The 6,288-nt window shown below is 43.8% G+C and overlaps 1 non-coding gene across 1 annotated transcript; it reads left to right on the forward strand.

Annotated features, from left to right (window-relative positions):
- The first annotated feature begins 5,909 nt into the window (after positions 1-5,909).
- Positions 5,910-6,042, forward strand: LOC123460514. Its single transcript, XR_006637062.1, has one exon. It is a non-coding gene; the product is annotated as a small nucleolar RNA SNORA42/SNORA80 family (small nucleolar RNA).
- The last annotated feature ends 246 nt before the right edge of the window (positions 6,043-6,288 follow it).

The raw sequence follows: 6,288 nt of genomic DNA on the forward strand, positions 1-6,288 counted from the left end.
CTTTTCTTTTATTTTTTTATTTTTTTTAAAGCCTTTTCTTTGTATTTTTCATTTTTTTTGTTTTTTCTTTTTTTTTTAAATACTTTTTAAATTATTTATTTATTTATTTGAGAGCGGCAGACACAGAAAGAAAGACAGATAGAGGGAGAGAGAGAGAATGGGCGCGCCAGGGCTTCCAGCCTCTGCAAACGAACTCCAGACGCGTGCGCCCCCTTGTGCATCTGGCTAATGTGGGACCTGGGGAACCGAGCCTTGAACCGGGGTCCTTAGGCTTCTCAGGCAAGCGCTTAACCGCTAAGCCATCTCTCCAGCCCTTATTTTTTTATTTTTTATTTTTCCAAGGTAGGGTCTTGCTCTAGCTCAGGCTGACCTGGAATTCACTATTTAATCTCAGGGTGGCCTCTCAAACTCATGGTGGTCCTCCTACCTCTACCTCCTGAGTGCTGGGATTCAAGGCATGCACGACCACACCTAGCTGTATGTTGGGAAGTTTAGCCAGAATTGCATTAAGCTAAGTGACCCAAACTGAGAAAGACCAAAAACACATGCGTTGTCTTTAATATGCAGATCCTAGCTTGTAATCTCTCATGTGTGTGTGTGTGTGTGTGTGTGTGTGTGTGTGTGTGTACTTGCACATGTGTATAAAGAGGGGGATGTGGTAAAACCTATAAAGCTAGAATAGCGAGAGAATAGAGATGAGTATGGACAGGCGTGGTGGCGCACACCTTTAGTCCCAGCACTCAGGAGGTAGAGGTAGGAGGACTACCGTGCGTTCGAGTCCAGTCTGAGACTACATAGTGACTTCTAGGTCAGCCTTGCCTAGAGCAAGACCCTTCCTCAGAAAACCAAGAGAGAGAGAGAGAGAGAGAGAGAGAGAGAGAGAGGGAGAGAGAGGGATGAGCAGGAAGAGGGTGGGAGAAAGGACACATGTGATACACTCAGAAGGGGAGAGGATACTGGGCGCGGGGGGGGGGGAGTTTGAGAGAGGAGTGGGGCAAAGAATCTATATTTAAAAATCCAAATCTTCTCTTAACCTAAGTTTCCCTTTCTTCATTTAGAAGTTAGCTAATGTCTTCATTAATTGGCTTCTCTGTATGTGACAAATACACTGAGTGCTCTCTTGGAGTATCAGACCTTGCTCCTTCCACTTAAGACGTAGGATATTAATAATCAGAGAAGTTGCAATTTCCCTTCCCACCTGTGGATAGGAGTCTCAGGAGATCAGGCATGTGATACGGTATATAGGTTTACAGATCTGCTCTGTGACACTACAGGTCTATTCCCTCTGGACAGAAACTGGATCCTGGGGGAGCACCAGTACTTTACACAGGGATGGAGAAAAAGCATGAAATGAAATGAAGAGAGATACCAGGGAGAGTTCCACTGAACTGGCTTCTGGCCTTGGGTTAGATAGCTATGCTCACAGATCAGGGAAGGCCCTGCGCCTTCCAGTGAGATTCCAGTTCCTCACATCCTTCCTCACATTGTAGAAGATGGTGTTCAAGCTCTTACAACCCCTAACAGGAACGCTGGGGGTGTTGACTCTGTCCAGGTTCCATATGAAGGGCTTAGTTGCATAAACACCTTGACATACTGTGCTCACAGGCCCATCCTGGGAGCCACCAAATCCAATATTCAAATCCAGGACAGCTTCCCAAACAGACAAGACAAATGCTACCCTTATTCTTTATCTCTGACTAAAAAGACAGGCAGCCATCACAGGCAGCAATGATGTGAAGTAGAAACTTTTTTTTTTTCCTGTTTAGGACATTGCTTTTACTTTTAAAAATTAATAATAGTAGGGGCATGGTGGTGCATGTCTGTAATCTCAGCCATCATGAGAAGGCAGGAGGATCCCAAATTCAAGGCCATATTTGGCGACATAGCAAGTTCTAGGGCTGAAATAGACTCTGTCTCAAATAAAAGCTTCCTTTTCTAAAACTGGATGTCAACCATACAAATAATTATTATCTTAGCTAAAAACACCTCATTTCTATTGTTTAGCACTTTTATTGCTCACTTTTACCAAATACTTTCCCTTGGTTGTGGGTGACACTGATCCCCTGGGTGGATATTTTTCACTTCTCTGCAAGCGGAGACAAAAATCAGACCTCTGGCTTTCTGCCTGTCTTACCACATGCCATTCTGGACTCATGAATTCCAAGCATAGAAGCAGGGAGAAAAGTGTGGCTATCTATGCCCACAGGAACTGTTTTTGGATGGCTTCATATAGATTACAGTGGCTTTCCACACTGAGCACCACCCCGGAGGACGTCAGGTGCATGTCTATTGAACAGTGTAGCAATCTGTACCTTCTTCTGGGCAAGAAGTCATCTACCTGCACAGACACTTCTGAGAAAAGCAGATCCCACCCTGCCGAGAGGATCTGAGAAACAAGGAGATGTTTGTTTGTTTGCTTTCATCTAAGATTATATTCCTTTCCTGTCTTTTTGGCTGCTTCACACTTCAATCTTGCAGTCATCCTACAAGTTCCCATGCATCGGGGTCATTCTCCCAAAGACTATATAACACATGTAGATGGCATTGGTCATTACACTTTGCTTCAATGTTAGCTCAGATAAGATCTTAGTTTCTCCCTGATAACTCTCTGATGTACTGGCACTTGGAAGATTAGCAGCAAGATGGGTGGATCTTGCCCATAATTGCCAGGCTGGGTGAGACCCCACAGAGGACAAAAGGGCACTGGGTAATTAGGAAAAGAGAGGCCGAGCCGATAGTACTTATATCAGCTTTTAGGGCCATCACAATAAAACACCACAGATAAGGTGCTTAGAATAAAAATTTGTCTCTTAGTTCTGGAGGCCAGAGTTCAAAGTCTGGTTGTGGGCAGGACCACACTTCCTCTGAGGATGCTGCGGAAGAGTCTGTCTGAGCCTCCTCACTCGTCTTCTGAGAGCCTCCAGAGTTCCTTGGCTTGTCGATGGCTATCTTCTCTGTCTCCACACACAGTCTTCATTCTGTGTGCATGTGGCCCAATTTTCTGCTGGAGATGGCAAGCATGCCATTTCAGGATCACAAGGAATAGAGCGCTGAAGAGCTGCTTGATACATTTCCAGCCTAGCTATCTCTTCTTTGAAGTCCAATGTGGCCCCTCTATAGAAAAATCTTTGGCTCTCTACGCCACAGAAATATGTGGTTTTCTGTATAATGTTTGTCTTTCTCTGTCTTTCACTTGATGTCCCAATTTTTAAGTTTACTTTTCCAGTAAAAATTGGTGTTGGTGAAATGTTGGTCAATGTATCTAAAAGAGGCTCTGGCATAGAATTGGAAAAACAAGAAAATGGGTTGGAGATAATTGTTTTCCTTAAAGGCCTTAAAGAAAGTCAGGCATGGAGTACAGTATGCTTAGAAGGAAACAATGAACCTCCTGGAACAATGTAAAAATTGTTCTATGACTAATTTTTCTAAATGGTGGCAATTGCAACAAACTATGACTCCTTCCCAAGAATCCTTACAGAAAAACAACCAAAGTCAGAAAGAGTTCAATCAGGGGGAGCAAAGTCTAAGTATTGGAGGGACGTAAAAAGGAAAATTCAAAACAAATGATTGAAGGATAACTGGATCTACTGGATCAGTGATTAATGATGGGAAGCCCCATTTGTGGTTGTTTTGCCTCTCACCTTTAATAGAGTAATTGAAAGTAGAAGTTCAGGGAATCACAAGTGCTTGACCACACATACATGGGGAAAGTGTAAAAACAGTTAATCATTATAGGGGCCTGACGACTTTACTTGAGGTGAATAATTATGGGATTGTTTGATGAAAAGGAATAACAAAATGTTTCTATGAATTCTGTGAAATTGTGCCTTTCTTGAAGTTTGTTCTTGCATGATGTGATCAGAAAATAAAAGACTGAGGCCAAGAGCTGTGGCAGCAGAGAAGCAGAGAAACATAGAAGCATGGAAGCATAGAAACAGGGAAAAACAGAGAACAGAGAAAAAGACAAAAAATAGAAAAAGAAAAAAACAAGAAAAAAAATAGAAAAAGAGAAAAATAAAAAAAGTAGAAACAGAGAAGGAGGCAGAGAGAGAAAGATGGAAAAACAGCTGCCTTCAGCATTAGCCCGTCAGCTTGCACCAGCACTTGACTTTGAGTCGTTGTTTCGCTGCTCCCTTTCACACCTCTCTTCAGGGACCCTCCTTCAAGCCAGGGCTGGACGCCAGCAATTTTCCAACTTTTATAAAGGCATTGGTCACTTTGGGATGAGTGTCCACTTCAATGTCTTCATTTTACTATTTCTATAAGCCTCCTGTTTCCAAATAAACCTTCATTCAAGATAAGAGTGATGAGGACACCAATGTGTAAAGGGGGGTGCACAATTTAGTTCATAATACAGGAGTGCGTGTTTGCTAAGTAATCTAAGTACAAAGGCATATGTAAAAGTGTCATGGCACTAGAATGCAGAACTCACCTAGTTCATATTATGCCCTGGGCATCTCAGCTTGCTTGGTGACCTCGTCAAATAAGAGGTCTTGGTGAGTCAGGCATCCCCTGTGGGATCAAGAAAGTTGGCTTATCAGAGTGATCAGCTGATGGCAGAACTAGGAGCTGAAGGCAAATAGTAATGTTGCGGGCAAGCAGGTGAGGAATCCAGGTGAGACAATATGGAGAAGCCACAATGAGGCAAAAGGTCAGATGTCAAAGGAAGGATGGTTCTCTCCACGTTTATTACAAAAAGTTTGAGACCTATAGAAAATGAAAGAATTTGATAACAAAAGCTATTTACTTAACACCTATTTACTTAACATTTTGCTCTATTTGTTTTATTATGTATCTATCAACATGTATAGTAATTCATCTGTATTAACCATGTTTGATATCTAACAGGAAGGACTGTCTTTCCCATGTTCCTAAGGACAGTAAAAGACATGACTATAAGTGTGCCCTTCATATGAAAATTAACCTATCCAAAACTCACAGGCAGCTACACAGAGCCTCTCTTCACCAGCCCCCATTGGTATTATTTGAGTCAATCATAACCCTGCCCACCTGGCTTCATGACTTGAATATGAGGCATCCATCCTCACAAAAGTCTGTGTATTGAGGGCTTGGTCCCTAGCTGCTGGCACTACTGAGCAGTAATGAGATGATGACCTCATTGGTGGGTTAATCCATTGATGAGGTCATACTGATCAGGCTACTGGGAGATGGGGCCTTGAGGGAGGAAGCAGGTCACTGGGGACCGTAGCTGCTCTAGTGCCCCCATCCTGTTACTGTGACATAATCCTTCACTCCATCACATGCACCCCACCATGATGCTCTGTCTTCGTCACCATGGAGACAGAGGCAACAAAACAAAGAGCCAAAATCAATACTGCTTCCTGTAATTTGTTTTACTCAGTTATTTGTCACAGTGGTGAGAAGGCTAACACAGAAAGCTGATATTGAGAAGTGGGGTCTTTACTGTGACTTGACCTCATGATAGAGTTCCAGAACTGGTTTGTAGGCAGAGATTTGGAAGGTTTGAAGCATCAGGACAGAGAAAGCCTAGAATGCCCCAAGTACAGCTTACTGGGTGATTTTGGTGTGCACTCAGGAGATCAGAATGCCAACATGGACAGGAAAGACTGTACTGGGACTAAAGATTCCACTGGAAATTGGTCTCGTTGCCATGCGTGTTACATTCTGGCAAACAGCATGGTTTGTTGTGCACCACGTGTGAGGCGGAGTCTCAAGGTGATGAGCTAGCTAATCTAGTGGAGGACATCTCAAGGCAGCCCAGTACCCAGGCATTCCAGCGGCTTTGTTCTAAGGTTACCGTGAGAGGTGGAAAGAAAAAGCACAGCAGAAAGCGTTAAAAACCTTGCAGTTTATTCATCAGAGTACAGTAAAGTTGAAGCAAAGGAAGGCATGGGAAGAGATGAAGCACTATTAAAAAGGAGGCAGATGCATGGGTTTGGACTTAGGGCAGGCCTCTCCCTTGGGCCTCTCATAGTGTCCTGTGCCAAAGCAAACTGTACCCGTGAACCATTACCTGGCTTCTCCCTGTAGGCTGCTGGCACTGAAATGGGGGGCACAGAGGGGAAAAGAAGAAGGAGGCAAGGGCTTTGCACTGGGACAATATCGAACGTGCTTTGAGAGCATCGGCAAGACCCTGCCCACTTCAGGCCAGTGAAGAGAGCATCTTTAGAGTACCCTGCTGGTGCAAAGCTCTTAGGAAGTGTTGTTCCTAAAGATTCAGATCACCATGCTTAGCTTCCCACGTATCCAGAGGCTGTTGCAGCTGTGGTCCAAAGGGCCCTGTGTACTGCTCCCACTGGCGTCAGA

This window comes from Jaculus jaculus, chromosome 4, assembly GCF_020740685.1.
Source record: "Jaculus jaculus isolate mJacJac1 chromosome 4, mJacJac1.mat.Y.cur, whole genome shotgun sequence".
In the NCBI taxonomy this organism is placed as follows: Eukaryota; Metazoa; Chordata; class Mammalia; order Rodentia; family Dipodidae; genus Jaculus; species Jaculus jaculus.